Source organism: Oncorhynchus keta, chromosome 9, assembly GCF_023373465.1.
Source record: "Oncorhynchus keta strain PuntledgeMale-10-30-2019 chromosome 9, Oket_V2, whole genome shotgun sequence".
In the NCBI taxonomy this organism is placed as follows: domain Eukaryota; kingdom Metazoa; phylum Chordata; class Actinopteri; order Salmoniformes; family Salmonidae; genus Oncorhynchus; species Oncorhynchus keta.
Window position 1 is genome coordinate 5,343,241 of NC_068429.1, and position 20,136 is coordinate 5,363,376.

At 44.5% G+C, this 20,136-nt stretch overlaps 1 protein-coding gene and 1 long non-coding RNA gene across 7 annotated transcripts in view; one reads left to right on the forward strand and one right to left on the reverse strand.

Annotated features, from left to right (window-relative positions):
• LOC127931874 (one cut domain family member 2-like) overlaps positions 1–20,136 on the forward strand; it is a 53,451-nt gene that overhangs the window by 12,840 nt on the left and 20,475 nt on the right. The gene's annotated exons all lie outside the window — the stretch shown is intronic.
• On the reverse strand, positions 11,556–13,040 carry LOC127931655 (uncharacterized). 6 transcript variants are annotated; one of them, XR_008142231.1, is made up of 5 exons: positions 12,902–13,040; positions 12,758–12,853; positions 12,206–12,399; positions 12,008–12,055; positions 11,556–11,737 (listed from the first exon to the last, which is right to left on the reverse strand). It is a non-coding gene; the product is annotated as an uncharacterized LOC127931655 (long non-coding RNA). The 6 variants fall into 6 exon arrangements; XR_008142232.1 differs by lacking the exon at positions 11,556–11,737 and adding an exon at positions 11,873–11,957; XR_008142229.1 differs by lacking the exon at positions 11,556–11,737 and having other exon boundaries at positions 11,866–12,105; positions 12,352–12,399.

The following is a 20,136-nucleotide window of genomic DNA, read 5'->3' on the forward strand; positions in this document are numbered from 1 at the left end:
TCTGCTTGACTGTTAGCAGGAAGTGTCTGCCTGTCTGTTGTTAGCAGGCAGTGTCTGCCTGTCTGTTGTTAGCAGGAAGTGTCTGCCTGTCTGTTAGCAGGAAGTGTCTGCCTGTCTGTTGTTAGCAGGAACTGTCTGCCTGTCTGTTGTTAGCAGGAACTGTCTGCCTGTCTGTTGTAAGCAGGAAGTGTCTGCCTGTCTGTTGTTAGCAGGCAGTGTCTGCCTGTCTGTTGTTAGCAGGAAGTGTCTGCCTGTCTGTTTGCAGGAAGTGTCTGCCTCTCTGTTGTTAGCAGGAAGTGTCTGCCTGTCTGTTAGCAGGAAGTGTCTGCCTGTCTGTTAGCAGGAACTGTCTGCCTGTCTGTTGTTAGCAGGAACTGTCTGCCTGTCTGTTGTTAGCAGGAACTGTCTGCCTGTCTGTTGTAAGCAGGAAGTGTCTGCCTGTCTGTTGTTAGCAGGAAGTGTCTGCCTGTCTGTTAGCAGGAAGTGTCTGCCTGTCTGTTGTTAGCAGGAACTGTCTGCCTGTCTGTTGTTAGCAGGAACTGTCTGCCTGTCTGTTGTAAGCAGGAAGTGTCTGCCTGTCTGTTGTTAGCAGGAAGTGTCTGCCTGTCTGTTAGCAGGAAGTGTCTGCCTGTCTGTTGTTAGCAGGAACTGTCTGCCTGTCTGTTGTTAACAGGAAGTGTCTGCCTGTCTGTTGTTAGCAGGAATTGTCTACCTGACTGTTAGCAGGAACTGTCTGCCTGTCTGTTGTTAGCAGGAAGTTTCTGCCTAACTGTTGTTAGCAGGAAGTGTCTGCCCGTCTGTTGTTAGCAGGAAGTGTCTGCCTTTCGGTTAGCAGGGACTGTCTGCCTGTCTGTTGTTAGCAGGAAGGGTCTGCCTGTCTGTTGATAGCAGGAAGTGTCTGCCTGTCTGTTGATAGCAGGAAGTGTCTGCTTGACTGTTAGCAGGAAGTGTCTGCCTGTCTGTTGTTAGCAGGCAGTGTCTGCCTGTCTGTTGTTAGCAGGAAGTGTCTGCCTGTCTGTTTGCAGGAAGTGTCTGCCTCTCTGTTGTTAGCAGGAAGTGTCTGCCTGTCTGTTAGCAGGAAGTGTCTGCCTGTCTGTTGTTAGCAGGAACTGTCTGCCTGTCTGTTGTTAGCAGGAACTGTCTGCCTGTCTGTTGTAAGCAGGAAGTGTCTGCCTGTCTGTTGTTAGCAGGCAGTGTCTGCCTGTCTGTTGTTAGCAGGAAGTGTCTGCCTGTCTGTTGTTAGCAGGAAGGGTCTGCCTGTCTGTTGATAGCAGGAAGTGTCTGCCTGTCTTTTGATAGCAGGAAGTGTCTGCTTGACTGTTAGCAGGAAGTGTCTGCCTGTCTGTTGTTAGCAGGCAGTGTCTGCCTGTCTGTTGTTAGCAGGAAGTGTCTGCCTGTCTGTTTGCAGGAAGTGTCTGCCTCTCTGTTGTTAGCAGGAAGTGTCTGCCTGTCTGTTAGCAGGAAGTGTCTGCCTGTCTGTTGTTAGCAGGAACTGTCTGCCTGTCTGTTGTTAGCAGGAACTGTCTGCCTGTCTGTTGTAAGCAGGAAGTGTCTGCCTGTCTGTTGTTAGCAGGCAGTGTCTGCCTGTCTGTTGTTAGCAGGAAGTGTCTGCCTGTCTGTTTGCAGGAAGTGTCTGCCTCTCTGTTGTTAGCAGGAAGTGTCTGCCTGTCTGTTATTAACAGGAAGTGTCTGCCTGTCTGTTGTTAGCAGGAATTGTCTACCTGACTGTTAGCAGGAACTGTCTGCCTGTCTGTTGTTAGCAGGAAGTTTCTGCCTAACTGTTGTTAGCAGGAAGTGTCTGCCCGTCTGTTGTTAGCAGGAAGTGTCTGCCTGTCTGTTATTAACAGGCAGTGTCTTCCTGTCTGTTGTTAGCAGGAAGTGTTGGTCAGTCAATCTCATCTAAGAGCTAAAGAGCTACAGTACATTAAGGACATCTGGTAGCTAGCTAGGCTGGAGAGCTAAGAGCGACAGTACATTAAGGACATCTGGTAGCTAGCTAGGCTGGAGAGCTAAGAGCTACAGTACATTAAGGACATCTGCTAGCTAGTTAGGCTGGAGAGCTAAGAGCAGCAACATTATGCACTGACTGTGTTATTGGCATTCAGTACAGAGTACAGCAATGTAGAACTATTTCTCTGAAGGAATGTGTAAAACGACATATATTTGTATTTATTATGGATCCCCATTAGCTGTTGCCAAAGCAGCAGCTACTCTTCATGAGGTCCAGCAAAATTAATGAATTTTATACCATTTTAAAACATTACAATACATTCACAGGTTTTACAACACACTGTGTGCCCTCGGGCACCTACTCCATCACTGCCACATATCTACAGTACTAAATCCATGTGTATGTATAGTGCGTATGCTATAGTATATGTGTGTGTGTGTGTGTGTGTGTGTGTGTGTGTGTGTGTGTGTGTGTGTGTGTGTGTGTGTGTGTGTGTGTGTGTGTGTGTGTGTGTGTGTGTGTGTGTGTGTGTGTGTGTGTGTGTGTGTGTGTGTGTGTGTGTGTGTGTCTTTGCCAATGTTTGTGTTGCTTCACAGTCCCCGCTGTTCCATGAGGTGTTTTTTAATCTGCTTTTTTAAATCAAATTTTTACTGCTGCATCAGTTACTTGATGTGGAATAGAGTTCCATGTTGTCATGGCTCTATGTAGTACTGTGGAATAGAGTCCCATGTAGTCATGGCTCTATGTAGTACTGTGGAATAGAGTTCCATGTAGTCATGGCTCTATGTAGTACTGTGGAATAGAGTTCCATGTAGTCATGGCTCTATGTAGTACTGTGGAATAGAGTTCCATGTAGTCATGGCTCTATGTAGTACTGTGGAATAGAGTTCCATGTTGTCATGGCTCTATGTAGTACTGTGGAATAGAGTTCCATGTTGTCATGGCTCTATGTAGTACTGTGGAATAGAGTTCCATGTTGTCATGGCTCTATGTAGTACTGTGGAATAGAGTTCCATGTTGTCATGGCTCTATGTAGTACTGTGGAATAGAGTCCCATGTAGTCATGGCTCTATGTAGTACTGTGGAATAGAGTTCCATGTAGTCATGGCTCTATGTAGTACTGTGGAATAGAGTTCCATGTAGTCATGGCTCTATGTAGTACTGTGGAATAGAGTTCCATGTAGTCATGGCTCTATGTAGTACTGTGGAATAGAGTTCCATGTTGTCATGGCTCTATGTAGTACTGTGGAATAGAGTTCCATGTTGTCATGGCTCTATGTAGTACTGTGGAATAGAGTTCCATGTTGTCATGGCTCTATGTAGTACTGTGGAATAGAGTTCCATGTAGTCATGGCTCTATGTAGTACTGTGGAATAGAGTTCCATGTTGTCATGGCTCTATGTAGTACTGTGGAATAGAGTTCCATGTTGTCACGGCTCTATGTAGTACTGTGGAATAGAGTTCCATGTTGTCACGGCTCTATGTAGTACTGTGTGCCTCCTATAGTCTGTTCTGGACTTGGGGCCTGTGAAGAGACCTCTTGTGGCATGTCTTGTGGGGTATGCATGGGTGTCTGAGCTGTGTGCCAGTAGTTCAAACAGACAGCTCAGTGCATTCAACTTGTCAATACCTCTCATACATAAAAGTAGTGATGAAGTGATGAAGTCAATCTCTCCTCCACTTTCAGCCAGGAGAGGTTGACATGCATATTATTAATTTTAGCTCTCTGTGTACATCCAAGGGCCAGCCGTGCTGCCCTGTTCTGAGCCAATTGCAATTTTTCAAAGTCCTTTTTTGTGGGATCTGACCACACAACTGAACAGTAGTCAAGGTGCGACAAAACTAGGGCCTGTAGGATCTACCTTGTTGATAGTGTTGTTAAGAAGGTAGAAACTAGGGCCTGTAGAACCTGCCTTGTTGATAGTGCTGCTAAGAAGGTAGAAACTAGAGCCTGTAGGACCCTGCCTTGTTGATAGTGTTGTTAAGAAGGTAGAAACTAGAGCCTGTAGGACCTGCCTTGTTGATAGTGTTGTTAAGAAGGTAGAAACTAGGGCCTGTAGGACCTGCCTTGTTGATAGTGTTGTTAAGAAGGCAGAGCAGCGCTTTATTAGGGACAGTCTTCTCCCCATCTTAGCTACTACTGCATCAATATGTTTTGACCATGACAGTTTACAATCTAGTGTTACTCCAAGCTGTTTAGTCATCTCAACTTGCTCAATTTCCACATAATTTAGTTGAGGTTTAGGGTTTAGTGAATGTTTTGTTCCATATACAATGCTTTTAGTTTTAGAAATATGTAGGGCTAACTTATTCCTTGCCACCCACTCTGAAACTAACTGCAGCTCTTTGTTGAGTGTTGCAGTCATTTCAGTCGCTGTAGTAGCTGACGTGTAATAGTGTTGAGTCATCCGCATACATAGACACTCAGGCTTTAGTCAAAATCAGTGGCATGTCGTTAGTAAAAGTTGAAAAAGCCAGGGGCCTAAACAGCTGCCCTGGGGAATTCCTGATTCTAACTGGGTTATATTTGATAGGCTTCCATTAAAGAACACCCTCTGTGTTCTGTGAGGCAAGTAACTCTTCATCCACATTATAGCAGGGGGATGTAAAGCCATAACACGTATGTTTTTCCAGAAACAGACTATGATCGATAATGTCAAAAGCTGCACTGAAGTCTAACAAGACAGCCCCCACAGTCATTTGATCATCGATTTCTCCTCAGCCAATCATCAGTCATTTTTATAAGTGCTATGCTTGTTGACTATTCTTTCACTCAAATATATTTCTGGAATTTACAATACAGTAAACAGCCTTTAAGCGATATACAGTATACAGATGTTTTGAAATCAGAGGCGTGGCAAGCCAGTGGCTTTTAGAGACATATTTTATTCCTCCTCTGGAATTTACAGAAACGGCCTTTTAAGGAATATAAAGTGATGCTTTGAAATCAGAGAGAAAAAAAGCGAATGCTAGCCAGAAGTTTTTTTTATAGATAAGCTATGTATTGTCTTCTTAAAGCTTTCCTGATGCTTGTATAAAAGCTGATGACCCTGCTGTGTTGTGTAACTACGCCTGGTCGGTTTTGTGTCTCTCTGTGTGTCCGTGTGTCTGTGAACAAGAGCAGACATCATTACTGCTTATGTTTCGTGGTAGAATATTGATCTATCTCCAGGACACCCTCCATCCTCCATGTCACTACTCTAGCCATCCTCTCCTTTATGAACTTATTGATTGCGTCCTCTAATGGCACCCTATTCCCTATTTAGTACACTTATTTTGACCAGGGCCAATAGGGCTTAGGTCAAAATTAGTGCACCGTATAAGACCTAGGTAAAAGGGTGCCACTTGGGAAGAAACCATACAGCTGATCTCAGGCCTATTAGCTGACTTTACATTGCTGAATCTTAACTGGAATGTAATGTGAAGTAACTCTGACTCGATGTACCGATAACATGTTTTTATTGTGCTGTTCATCTTACTGTATATAGTTTTTAATGGTCCGTGTTGAATCTAAGCATTATGTTAATTTGGGAGTCATTCTGAAATTAGTGTCTTGTTGATGGTCTGAGAACAATAGAGGGATTCTCTCTCTCTCTTGTAGCTTGGTAGTAAGATAGACCTTATGAAAGGATAGCATGTCAAATCAAATGTATTTATAAAGCCCTTCGTACATCAGCTGATATCTCAAAGTGCTGTACAGAAACCCAGCCTAAAACCTCAAACAGCAAGCAATGCAGGTGTAGAAGCACGGTGGCTAGGAAAAACTCCCTAGAAAAGCCAAAACCTAGGAAGAAACCTAGAGAGGAACCAGGCTATGAGGGGTGGCCAGTCCTCTTGGCTGTGCCGGGTGGAGATTATAACTGAACATGGCCAAGATGTTCAAATGTTCATAAATGACCAGCATGGTCAAATAATAATAATCACAGTAGTTGTCGAGGGTGCAGCAAGTCAGCACCTCAGGAGTAAATGTCAGTTGGCTTTTCATAGCCAATCATTAAGAGTATCTCTACCACTCCAGCTGTCTCTAGAGAGTTGAAAACAGCAGGCCTGGGACAGGTAGCACGTCCGGTGAACAGGTCAGGATTCCAGAGCCGCAGGCAGAACAGTTGAAACTGGAGCAGCAGCATGGCCAGGTGGACTGGGGACAGCAAGGAGTCATCATGCCAGGTAGTCCTGAGGCATGGTCCTAGGGCTCAGGTCCTCCGAGAGAGAGAAAGAAAGAGAGAAAGTGAGAATTAGAGAGAGCATACTTAAATTCACACAGGACACCGGATAAGAAAGGAGAAGTACTCTAGATATAACAGACTGACCCTAGCCCCCTGACACAAACTACTGCAGCATAAATACTGGAGGCTGAGACAGGAGGGGTCAGGAGACACTGTGGCCTCCTCCGATGATACCCCTGGACAGGGCCAAACAGGAAGGATATAACCCCACCCACTTTGCCAAAGCACAGCCCCCACACCGCCTAGAGGGATATCTTCAACCACCAACTTACCATCCTGAGACAAGGCCTAGTATAGCCCACAAAGATCTCCGCCACGGCACAACCCAAGGGGAGGGGGCAACCCAGACAGGAAGATCACGTCAGTGACTCAACCCACTCAAGTGACGCACCCCTCCTAGGGACGGCATAAAAGTGCACCAATAAGCCAGTGACTCAGCCCCTGTTATAGGGTTAGCGGCAGAGAATCCCAGTGGAGAGAGGGGAACCGGCCAGGCAGAGACAGCAAGGTCGGTTCGTTGCTTCGGAGCCTTTCCGTTCACCTTCACACTCCTGGGCCAGACTACACTCAATCATGTGACCCATTGAAGAGATGAGTCTTCAGTAAAGACTTAGGTTGAGACCAAGTCTGCGTCACATGGGTAGGCAGACCATTCCATAAAAATTGAGCTCTATGGGAGAAAGCCCTGCCTCCAGCTGTTTGCTTAGAAATTCTAGGGACAATTAGGAGGCCTGCGTCTTGTGACCGTAGCGTACGTGTAGGTATGTACAGCAGGACCAAATCAGAGAGATAGGTAGGAGCAAGCCCATGTAATGCTTTGTAGGTTAGCAGTAAAACCTTGGAATCAGCCCTTGCCTTAACAGGAAGCCAGTGTAGGGAGGCTAGCACTGGAGTAATACGATCACATTTTGGGGGTTCTCGTCAGGATTCTAGCAGCCGTATTTTGCACTAACTGAAGTTTATTTAGTGCTTTATCCGGGTAGCCGGAAAGTAGAGCATTGCAGTAGTCTAACCTAGAAGTAACAAAAGCATGGATACATTTTTCTGCATCATTTTTGGACAGAAAGTTTCTGATTTTTGCAATATTACGTAGATGGAAAAAAGCTGTCCTTGAAACAGTCTTGATATGTTCTTCAAAAGAAAGATCAGGGTCCAGAGTAACGCCGAGGTCCTTCACAGTTTTATTTGAGACGACTGTACAACCATCAAGATTAATTGTCAGATTCTACAGTATGTATTGTCAGGCTCTAAAGCATATGTTTACACTACAATATGTAGAGTCAGGCTCTCAAACATGTGGTTTACACTACAGTATATAATGTCAGGCTCTAAAGCATGTGGTTTACACTACAGTATGTAATGTCAGGCTCTAAAGCATGTGGTTTACACTACAGTATGTAATGTCAGGCTCTAAAGCATGTGGTTTACACTACAGTATGTAATGTCAGGCTCTAAAGCATGTGGTTTACACTACAGTATGTAATGTCAGGCTCTAAAACATGTGGTTTACACTACAGTATGTAATGTCAGGCTCTAAAACATGTGGTTTACACTACAGTATGTAATGTCAGGCTCTAAATCATGTGGTCAGGCTCTAAAACATGTGGTTCACACTACAGTATATAATGTCAGGCTCTAAAACATGTGGTTCACACTACAGTATGTAATGTCAGGCTCTAAAGCATGTGGTTACACTACAGTAAAGTATGTAATGTCAGGCTCTAAATCATGTGGTTCACACTACAGTATGTAGATTCAGGCTCTAAATCATGTGGTTTACACTACAGTAAAGTATGTAATGTCAGGCTCTAAATCATGTGGTTCACACTACAGTATGTAGATTCAGGCTCTAAAACATGTGGTTCACACTACAGTATGTAATGTCAGGCTCTAAAACATGTGGTTCACACTACAGTATGTCATCTCAGGCTCTAAAACATGTGGTTTACATTACAGTATGTAGATTCAGGCTCTAAATCATGTGGTTTACATTACAGTATGTAATGTCAGGCTCTAAAACATGTGGTTCACACTACAGTATGTAATGTCAGGCTCTAAAACATGTGGTTCACACTACAGTATGTAATGTCAGGCTCTAAATCATGTGGTTCACACTACAGTATGTAATGTCAGGCTCTAAAACATGTGGTTGACACTACAGTATATAATGTCAGGCTCTAAAACATGTGGTTTACACTACAGTAAAGTATGTCATGTCAGGCTCTAAAACATGTTCGGACAAGACCAAAAATCAATGTCCGTGGACGTGGAAATCAAGGATGGTTCAGACCAGACCAAAACTAGACGTCCAAAAGGCGTAGGCGTCGGTCCGTGCTTAATGAGGTGTAGCCTACAGTGTTGCCTAACCTTTCATTGTATGAATGCCCGTCTACGTGGTGGGCCTCGTATTCGTAAAACAGACCGTTGTATTGACTTTATCAGTCCTGATTTCCCGTGACTAATCATTTTGTCTATTTAAGCTCTGAGTACCAGCTAACCAACTTTATCAGGAAGTATCGTGACTCTATATGTAATGTGTTTACACAGCGGGAAATGTAGAAGTTTTTAAAATTTTGTTGCTATGATCAGCTTTGTCCCATTCCATATTAAAACCACTAGTAGACTGATTGTCCCATTCCATATTAAAACCACTAGTAGACTGATTGTCCCATTCCATATTAAACCACTAGTAGACTGATTGTCCCATTCCATATTAAACCACTAGTAGACTGATTGTCCCATTCCATATTAAAACCACTAGTAGACTGATTGTCCCATTCCATATTGAAACCACTAGTAGACTGATTGTCCCATTCCATATTAAAACCACTAGTAGACTGATTGTCCCATTCCATATTAAAACCACTAGTAGACTGATTGTCCATCCATTAAAACCACTAGTAGACTGATTGTCCCATTCCATATTAAAACCACTAGTAGACTGATTGTCCCATTCCATATTAAAACCACTAGTAGACTGATTGTCCCATTCCATATTAAAACCACTAGTAGACTGATTGTCCCATTCCATATTAAAACCACTAGTAGACTGATTGTCCCATTCCATATTAAAACCACTAGTAGACTGATTGTCCCATTCCATATTAAAACCACTAGTAGACTGATTGTCCCATTCCATATTAAAACCACTAGTAGACTGATTGTCCCATTCCATTCCATATTAAAACCACTAAAACCACTAGTAGACTGATTGTCCCATTCCATATTAAAACCACTAGTAGACTGATTGTCCCATTCCATATTAAACCACTAGTAGACTGATTGTCCCATTCCATATTAAAACCACTAGTAGACTGACTGATTGTCCCATTCCATATTAAAACCACTAGTAGACTGATTGTCCCATTCCATATTAAACCACTAGTAGACTGATTGTCCCATTCCATATTAAACCACTAGTAGACTGATTGTCCCATTCCATATTAAACCACTAGTAGACTGATTGTCCCCCTCCATATTAGACTGATTCCATATTGTCCATTTGACTTTGACCTGTTGTGTTTTAGGACATGTTGTTTGTTATCATGTCAACACATTTTAAAATGTGTTTGGCCACCATTCAGGTTAGGCTATTTGATTGGCCACCATTCAGGTTAAGCTATTTGATTGGCCACCATTCAGGTTAAGCTATTTGATTGGCCACCATTCAGGTTAGGCTATTTGATTGGCCACCATTCAGGTTAAGCTATTTGATTGGCCACCATTCAGGTTAGGATATTTGATTGGCCACCATTCAGGTTAAGCTATTTGATTGGCCACCATTCAGGTTCTGCTATTTGATTGGCCACCATTCAGGTTAGGCTATTTGATTGGCCACCATTCAGGTTAGGCTATTTGATTGGCCACCATTCAGGTTAAGCTATTTGATTGGCCACCATTCAGGTTAGGCTATTTGATTGGCCACCATTCAGGTTAAGCTATTTGATTGGCCACCATTCAGGTTAGACTATTTGTTTGGCCACCATTCAGGTTAGGCTATTTGATTGGCCACCATTCAGGTTAGGCTATTTGATTGGCCACCATTCAGGTTAGGCTATTTGATTGGCCACCATTCAGGTTAGGCTATTTGATTGGCCACCATTCAGGTTAGGCTATTTGATTGGCCACCATTCAGGTTAGGCTATTTGATTGGCCACCATTCAGGTTAGGCTCTTTGATTGGCCACCATTCAGGTTAGGCTATTTGATTGGCCACCATTCAGGTTAGGCTATTTGATTGGCCACCATTCAGGTTAGGCTATTTGATTGGCCACCATTCAGGTTAGGCTATTTGATTGGCCACCATTCAGGATAGGCTATTTGATTGGCCACCATCCAGCTTAGGCTATTTGATTGGCCACCATTCAGGATAGGCTATTTGATTGGAGAAACCTGCATGATGTAAAATGCATGATGTGTCCGTCTCATTCCATTGTCATCCATTTTATCTCCAGCCTGAAGGCTACAGAAAAGGCCTTTCTACCACATCCTGTATCTGCTACATGATTGATGTTAGATGATATTATTTTGACGGACTGTTAGTGGAGCGCAGCAGCGATGGATCCCTCCAATAGCACAGAGGCATGCTGGGAATGGACAAGATTCGTATTTTGTGTCCCTTTGCCTTTGACAAAGTGGGCACTGCTTACCACAGGGCGGCATTAGTGCTCACCTAAAAAGCCCATATGGTTGAATAAATTATTATTTTGGGTCCCTTTGACAAAGTGGGCACTGCTTACCACAGGGTGGCATTAGTGCTCACCCAAAAAGCCCATATGGTTGAGATAAATTATTATTTTGGGGCAGAATTATGTTTATAGTTAATAGGTTATATGTGTTTTTTGGAGGTGTGTCTTGGTTCAGTTTAGCTCAGAAAATGTCGCCCTGTCATTCTGCCACTGTCGGCAGCCGCCTAATCCTGCCACTGTCGGCAGCCGCCTAATCCTGACTGATAATGCCATTCCAACTTCAACCGGTGGATCTCGCTATGCGCTTGGCAGTGTGCCAGTAGAAATGCATCACATCCTGATATACACTGGGTGTACGAAACCTTAGCAACACCTGCTCTGTCCATGTCATAGACAGACCAGGTGAATCCAGGTTAAAGCTATGATCCCTTAATTGATGTCACATTTTAAAACCACTTCAATCCATGTAGGTAATAATATAATAATACTAATAATAATAAGAGAGTGAAAGAGAGGAGACTATAAAAGGTTAAAGAAGGATTTTAAAACCTCAACAGTTTCCCGTGTGTATCAAGCAGGGGCCACCAACCAAAGGACATCCAGCCAACTTGACCACAACTGTGGGAAGAATTGGAGTCAACATGGGCCAGCGTCCATGTGGAACGCTTTCAACACCTTGTAGAGAGTCAACATGGGCCAGCATCCATGTGGAACGCTTTCAACACCTTGTAGAGAGTCAACATGGGCCAGCATCCATGTGGAACGCTTTCAACACCTTGTAGAGAGTCAACATGGGCCAGCATCCATGTGGAACGCTTTCAACACCTTGTAGAGTCAACATGGGCCAGCATCCCTATGGAACGCTTTCAACACCTTGTAGAGAGTCAACATGGGCCAGCATCCCTGTGGAAGTCAGTCAACATGGGCCAGCATCCATGTGGAACGCTTTCAACACCTTGTAGAGAGTCAACATGGGCCAGCATCCATCAACACCTTGTAGAGAGTCAACATGGGCCAGCATCCATGTGGAACGCTTTCAACACCTTGTAGAGAGTCAACATGGGCCAGCATCCCTGTGGAACGCTTTCAACACCTTGTAGAGAGTCAACATGGGCCAGCATCCATGTGGAACGCTTTCAACACCTTGTAGAGTCAACATGGGCCAGCATCCCTGTGGAACGCTTTCAACACCTTGTAGAGAGTCAACATGGGCCAGCATCCATGTGGAACGCTTTCAACACCTTGTAGAGAGTCAACATGGGCCAGCATCCATGTGGAACGCTTTCAACACCTTGTAGAGAGTCAACATGGGCCAGCATCCATGTGGAACGCTTTCAACACCTTGTAGAGAGTCAACATGGGCCAGCATCCATGTGGAACGCTTTCAACACCTTGTAGAGTCAACATGGGCCAGCATCCATGTGGAACGCTTTCAACACCTTGTAGAGTCAACATGGGCCAGCATCCCTGTAGAACGCTTTCAACACCTTGTAGAGTCAACATGGGCCAGCATCCCTGTGGAACGCTTTCAACACCTTGTAGAGTCAACATGGGCCAGCATCCCTGTTGTCAACACCTTGAGAGTCAACATGGGCCAGCATCCATGTGGAACGCTTTCAACACCTTGTAGAGTCAACATGGGCCAGCATCCCTGTGGAACGCTTTCAACACCAGTGTCCATGGGCCAGCATCCATGTGGAACGCTTTCAACACCTTGTAGAGTCAACATGGGCCAGCATCCATCAACACCTTGTAGAGTCAACATGGGCCAGCATCCATGTGGAACGCTTTCAACACCTTGTAGAGTCAACATGGGCCAGCATCCATGTGGAACGCTTTCAACACCTTGTCGAGTCAACATGGACCAGCATCCATGTGGAACGCTTTCAACACCTTGTAGAGTCAACATGGACCAGCATCCCTGTGGAACGCTTTCAACACCTTGTAGAGTCAACATGGGCCAGCATCCCTGTGGAACGCTTTCTACACCTTGTAGAGTCAACATGGGCCAGCATCCATGTGGAACGCTTTCAACACCTTGTAGAGTCAACATGGGCCAGCATCCCTGTGGAACGCTTTCTACACCTTGTAGAGTCAACATGGGCCAGCATCCCTGTGGAACGCTTTCAACACCTTGTAGAGTCAACATGGACCAGCATCCATGTGGAACGCTTTCAACACCTTGTCGAGGTCATTGTAAATATGAATATGTTCTTAAAGGTTAAATAAAAATAAATTAAATAAAAATAGAATCCCATGCCCTGACGAATTGAGGCTGTTCTGAGGTCAAAGGGAGGGGTGTGGGGGGTGCAACTCAGTATTAGGAAGGTGTTCCTAACCATGAGTAAGGAGGGCCGTTATCCCTCCGATAAAAGAGAGGGGGAACACTACCTTATCGATCATAGGCTATTAATTGAACCTCATAAAGAAAACCCCTAAGTTAACGCCTAATTTTCCTCTCCTCTGAAAACGGTAAACCCTTCTCCCTGAATAATATAATTACGTTTTTGATCCTACTGTAACCTGTCCTCCGTGGAAAGAAAGCTTGATTGAATCACTGGAGTGTGGACTTTCATTGTCAGAGGTGATTTCTCCTTTTACACGTAGATGTGTAGGCAGCTTTGGTGCGTCCTGGGTTAGCAATTGCTCGGGGGGGTGTGGGGGGAGATAAATTATGAGAGATAATTTCATCATCACACAAAGGTGTTGGCCTCGGTGTTGTGGTTATATCGGGAAGCCTTGTTGATGTTTTTTAAATTTTAAATCAGTAATCTGAAGGAAACCTAGGCAACAGTAGCCTATTGTGACATCATTTACGGCCATGAAATGTAAATTGAGATTTATTTAATGCGATAGTTAGAATAGCAGTAACAAATAGGCTACGCTCCCATTTCTAGTATTCAAGATGAATCACAAAGACGAAAGTTTGCATCCACAGTGTGAATAGCCTTAGTTTTAGTTTTATTTTATTAGTAAAAAGGAATTGAAAGCCTTGACACTCGTGAGGCAGTTGTGTTCAAAAAGAATTGCCCAAGAAAAAAATGTAAATACATAAAATAATTTATCTTTCTAACTGTCTGTGTTTGATCATTTTATTTCAATTCGCAAGAGGCTGAATGTATCTCTACCGGAGAAAGCATCTGAGGGAGCGAAACAGCGCCCCCCTCTGTCTCAATATGTGTAGGACATCTATCTGATGCTGTCTGGTCCAAAAGAGAATGACATTGTTGCAGCCCGTAGCATTGAAGGCAAGGAAAGCCAGCGAGCATCTGGCCTCCCTTGGTAAAAAAATATAAAATATTTGCCAATCAGCATTGAGCTAGCTAAAACTGTCCCTTTCCTGAATTAGCCATGGTTGGAGATAGGGATTTAGACTTGTGGTTTTACTTAATTCTCCACACTGGCCAATGATTATAACGGAGATTCTGATCCAACCATTAACTCATACATTGTTGTGCCCCTGGCCTGAGAGGATGGAAGTTCAATATGCAACTAGATGTAGAAGGCTAATGTTAACTAGCTAACGTTGCCCATAAATGGAAGTTAGGCTAGTGATCAAGCATTTTAGCCAAGTAGCCTTGGACAACAACAAATACTCTGTATGACAGAGGGATAGACTGTTTCCTCAACATGAAAGAGAGGAGGATGGAATGGGCGTTTCTCTACATGTTTTTTTACTTGCCTGAACAAGCACGCACACACACACACACACACACACACACACACACACACACACACACACACACACACACACACACACACACACACACACACACACACACACACACACACACACACACAGAGAAATCAGAACCACGGACAGCCACATCATATTTAGCTTACGTTGATTGGACTAAATCGTTTTGGTGCATTTTAATGGTCACTGTATTAGACTAAGCAGAGGTGATTTGATGATGTTGAAATGTTGAAGTCGAAATGTTGCTGGAATAAGTGAAGGCAGCTCCTGTTTTCCTTGCGACTTGCAGTAACTCTCTGTGGTTCGAAATCAATAGTTGTTTAGTGGTACGATAAAGTCTCAACCAGTAACTTGTTTGACCACGCTGTAGATCATGTTACTGCACATGCAATATGCTTTGTGGACTTCACTGGACAGAGGTTGCTATCCGGTTTTGTCAGAAAACAAAGGTGCGGTTGAATTCATTCTGCCACTCTGTTTTCCTATTGTCTCTGCCTTTAGGCCTATAGTACATATATATATATATATATATATATATATATATATATATATATATATATATATATATATATATATATCACTGTCGAAAGGCATATGAATTAGTAGGTTAAAGAGCAAACCATGCAATTATCACAACACAGACAGAATGCCAAGAGGGTGTCGTCAAGGCAAAGGGTGGCTACTTTGAAGAATCTCAAATATAAAATATATATATTATTTATTTAACCCTTTTTTGGTTACTACATGATTCCATATGTGTTATTTCATAGTTTCGATGTTTTCACTATTATTCTACAATGTAGAAAATAGTTTTTAAAAAATAAAGAAAAACCCTGGAATGAGAAGGTGTGTCCAAACTTGGGTAACAAGCTTAACACTGCAACAAGCTTAGCACTGTAACAAGCTTAACACTGTGACAAGCTTAACACTGCAACAAGCTTAGCACTGTAACAAGCTTAACACTGTGACAAGCTTAACACTGCAACACGCTTAGCACTGTAACAAGCTTAGCACTGTAACAAGCTTAGCACTGCAACGAGCTTAGCACTGTAACAAGCTTAACACTGTGACAAGCTTAACACTGCAACACGCTTAGCACTGTAACAAGCTTAGCACTGTAACAAGCTTAACACTGTGACAAGCTTAACACTGTGACAAGCTTAACACTGCAACACGCTTAACACTGTAACAAGCTTAACACTGTAACAAGCTTAACACTGCAGCACGCTTAACACTGTGACAAGCTTAACACTGTGACAAGCTTAACACTGCAACACGCTTAGCACTGTAACAAGCTTAGCACTGTAACAAGCTTAACACTGTGACAAGCTTAACACTGTGACAAGCTTAACACTGCAACACGCTTAACACTGTAACAAGCTTAACACTGTGACAAGCTTAACACTGTAACAAGCTTAACACTGTAACAAGCTTAACACTGTAACAAGCTTAGCACTGTAACAAGCTTAACACTGTGACAAGCTTAACACTGTGACAAACTTAACACTGTAACACGCTTACCACTGCAACACGCTTAGCACTGCAACACGCTTAGCACTGTGACAAGCTTAACACTGTAACAAGCTTAACACTGCAACAAGCTTAACACTGTAACAAGCTTAACACTGTGACAAGCTTAACACTGTAACAAGCTTACCACTGCAACACGCTTAGCACTGCAACACGCTTAGCACTGTGACAAGCTTAACACTGTAACAAGCTTAACACTGCAACAAGCTTAACACTGTAACAAGCTTAGCACTGTAACAAGCTTAACACTGTAACAAGCTTAACACTGCGACAAGCTTAACACTGTAACAAGCTACATTTTTTATGCATTATTAAATATGTCAGTTTCTATATCCTGATAATATATATTGTCTGAACATGATCATGATTAGTGCCTTTTTCCCCCTCTAATAACTGGCCTAGGCGAGTTATTAGAGTTACTGAACGCTGTCTAATGATTGTGAAATAATCTATCATATCCAGATGGAAATGGGGGCGTTGTTTTTGAATCTGTTTTAATGAAGCCTTTTAGGTAAAAGACCCAGTTAGCAAGAAGTCACTCACTATTGCCATTACAAGCATATCAGTGGTGTCACTCTGAGAGAATATTGTCAGTGAATACTGCCACCTTCTGGTAGAATCTTGTAAGTTCTGTTTTTTTGTTTGTTTCACATTTCACAGCAAGAGTGATGGGAGAGCTCGGTGGTGACAGAGAGAGAGAGCTCGGTGGTGACAGAGAGAGAGAGCTCGGTGGTGACAGAGAGAGAGAGCTCGGTGGTGACAGAGAGAGAGAGAGAGAGAGAGCTCGGTGGTGACAGAGAGAGAGAGCTCAGTGGTGACAGAGAGAGAGCTCAGTGGTGACAGAGAGAGAGAGCTCGTTGGTGACAGAGAGAGAGAGCTCGGTGGTGACAGAGAGAGAGAGCTCGGTGGTGACAGAGAGAGAGAGCTCGGTGGTGACAGAGAGAGAGAGCTCGGTGGTGACAGAGAGAGAGAGAGAGCTCGTTGGTGACAGAGAGAGAGAGCTCGGTGGTGACAGAGAGAGAGAGAGAGAGAGAGCTCGTTGGTGACAGAGAGAGAGAGCTCGGTGGTGACAGAGAGAGAGAGCTCAGTGGTGACAGAGAGAGAGAGCTCGGTGGTGACAGAGAGAGAGAGCTCAGTGGTGACAGAGAGAGAGAGAGAGCTCGTTGGTGACAGAGAGAGAGAGCTCGTTGGTGACAGAGAGAGAGCTCGGTGGTGACAGAGAGAGAGAGAGAGCTCGTTGGTGACAGAGAGAGAGAGCTCGGTGGTGACAGAGAGAGTGAGAGAGCTCGTTGGTGACAGAGAGAGAGAGCTCGTTGGTGACATAGAGAGAGAGCTCGTTGGTGACATAGAGAGAGAGCTCGGTGGTGACAGAGAGAGAGCTCGGTGGTGACAGAGAGAGAGCTCAGTGGTGACAGAGAGAGAGCTCAGTGGTGACAGAGAGAGAGAGCTCGGTGGTGACAGAGAGAGAGAGCTCGTTGGTGACAGAGAGAGAGAGCTCGTTGGTGACAGAGAGAGAGAGCTCGTTGGTGACAGAGAGAGAGAGCTCAGTGGTGACAGAGAGAGAGAGCTCGGTGGTGACAGAGAGAGAGAGCTCGTTGGTGACAGAGAGAGAGAGCTCGTTGGTGACAGAGAGAGAGCTCGTTGGTGACAGAGAGAGAGAGCTCGGTGGTGACAGAGAGAGAGCTCAGTGGTGACAGAGAGAGAGAGCTCAGTGGTGACAGAGAGAGAGAGCTCGTTGGTGACAGAGAGAGAGAGCTCAGTGGACTAAGATGTGTTGCACATTAAGAACCTGCAGTACAGAAAGAAGTCTGAATCCAATGGGTGCCCAATGGTAGCCTTTTCCCCAGCACAATGGACAGAGCCCACAGCATTCTGAATGGCCCACAGCATTCTGAATGGCCCACAGCATTCTGAATGGCCCACAGCATTCTGAATGGCCTACAGCATTCTGAATGGGCCACAGCATTCTGAATGGGCCACAGCATTCTGAATGGGCCACAGCATTCTGAATGGCCCACAGCATTCTGAATGGGCCACAGCATTCTGAATGGCCCACAGCATTCTGAATGGCTCACAGCATTCTGAATGGCCCACAGCATTCTGAATGGCCCACAGCATTCTGAATGGCCTACAGCATTCTGAATGGCACACAGCATTCTGAATGGCCCACAGCATTCTGAATGGGCCACAGCATTCTGAATGGCCCACAGCATTCTGAATGGCTCACAGCATTCTGAATGGCCCACAGCATTCTGAATGGCCCACAGCATTCTGAATGGCCCACAGCATTCTGAATGGCACACAGCATTCTGAATGGCCCACAGCATTCTGAATGGCCCACAGCATTCTGAATGGCCCACAGCATTCTGAATGGCCCACAGCATTCTGAATGGCCCACAGCATTCTGAATGGCCCACAGCATTCTGAATGGCCCACAGCATTCTGAATGGCCCACAGCATTCTGAATGGCCCACAGCATTCTGAATGGCACACAGCATTCTGGCCCACAGCATTCTGAATGGCCCACAGCATTCTGAATGGCCCACAGCATTCTGAATGGCCCACAGCATTCTGAATGGCCCACAGCATTCTGAATGGCCCACAGCATTCTGAATGGCCCACAGCATTCTGAATGGCCCACAGCATTCTGAATGGCCCACAGCATTCTGAATGGCCCACAGCATTCTGAATGGCCCACAGCATTCTGAATGGCCCACAGCATTCTGAATGGGCCACAGCATTCTGAATGGCCCACAGCATGCTGAATGGGTCGATGTTACCTGACAAGTTTTCTATTAAAGAAAGACTCAGAAATATGAACATTCGCAGATATGAATGTAGTCTACATGACCGTGTCACGGCAGCGAAGAGGCTGGTGGATAGTATATTATAGCAATGCCATGTTGTCAATGTCTTGTTTTTTTAGGCTGTTAATTAACTTGTGTTCATTCTTCAAAAAATGTGAGAATTTAACAAGAGAGAAAGAGGTAAAAAAAAAAATGATCCTGTTTCTATTCTATAAGGATCTTGGGCAGTCCATGTCTCCCTATGTGTTGGCGATAAGGATCAGAGGGATAGGAGATGCCTGGATAGACCTTGAGTTTATTTACAACCAACTCTCTTGGATAGTTTCCACCTTTGCAAAATAGTTTTGTACTCAATTGAGTTCTTCAACCTGATTCATATCGATCTCTCTGGGTCTCAATTGTGCATACTTAATTCAGGGAGGTAATCAAATCAACCCAGGCCGGCAGTGATGAGTGACAGGGATACAGTGACAGGGATACAGTGCCAGGGATACAGTGACAAGGATACAGTGACAGGGATACAGTGCCAGGGATACAGTGACAGGGATACAGTGCCAGGGATACAGTGCCAGGGATACAGTGCCAGGGATACAGTGCCAGGGATACAGTACCAGGGATACAGTACCAGGGATACATAACCAGGGATACAGTACCAGGGATATAGTGAACAGGGATACAGTACCAGGGATACAGTACCAGGGATATAGTGAACAGGGATACAGTACCAGGGATACAGTACCAGGGATACAGTGACAGGGATACAGTACCAGGGATACAGTACCAGGGATACAGTGACAGGGATACAGTACCAGGGATACAGTACCAGGGATACATAACCAGGGATACAGTACCAGGGATACAGTGCCAGGGATACAGTACCAGGGATACAGTACCAGGGATACATAACCAGGGATACAGTACCAGGGATATAGTGAACAGGGATACAGTACCAGGGATACAGTACCAGGGATACAGTACCAGGGATACAGTACCAGGGATACAGTGACAGGGATACAGTACCAGGGATACAGTACCAGGGATACAGTGACAGGGATACAGTACCAGGGATACAGTACCAGGGATACAGTACCAGGGATACAGTACCAGGGATACAGTACCAGGGATACAGTACCAGGGATACAGTGCCAGGGATACAGTGCAAGGATACAGTACCAGGGATACAGTGACAGGGATACAGTGCCAGAGATACAGTACCAGGGATACAGTACCAGGGATAC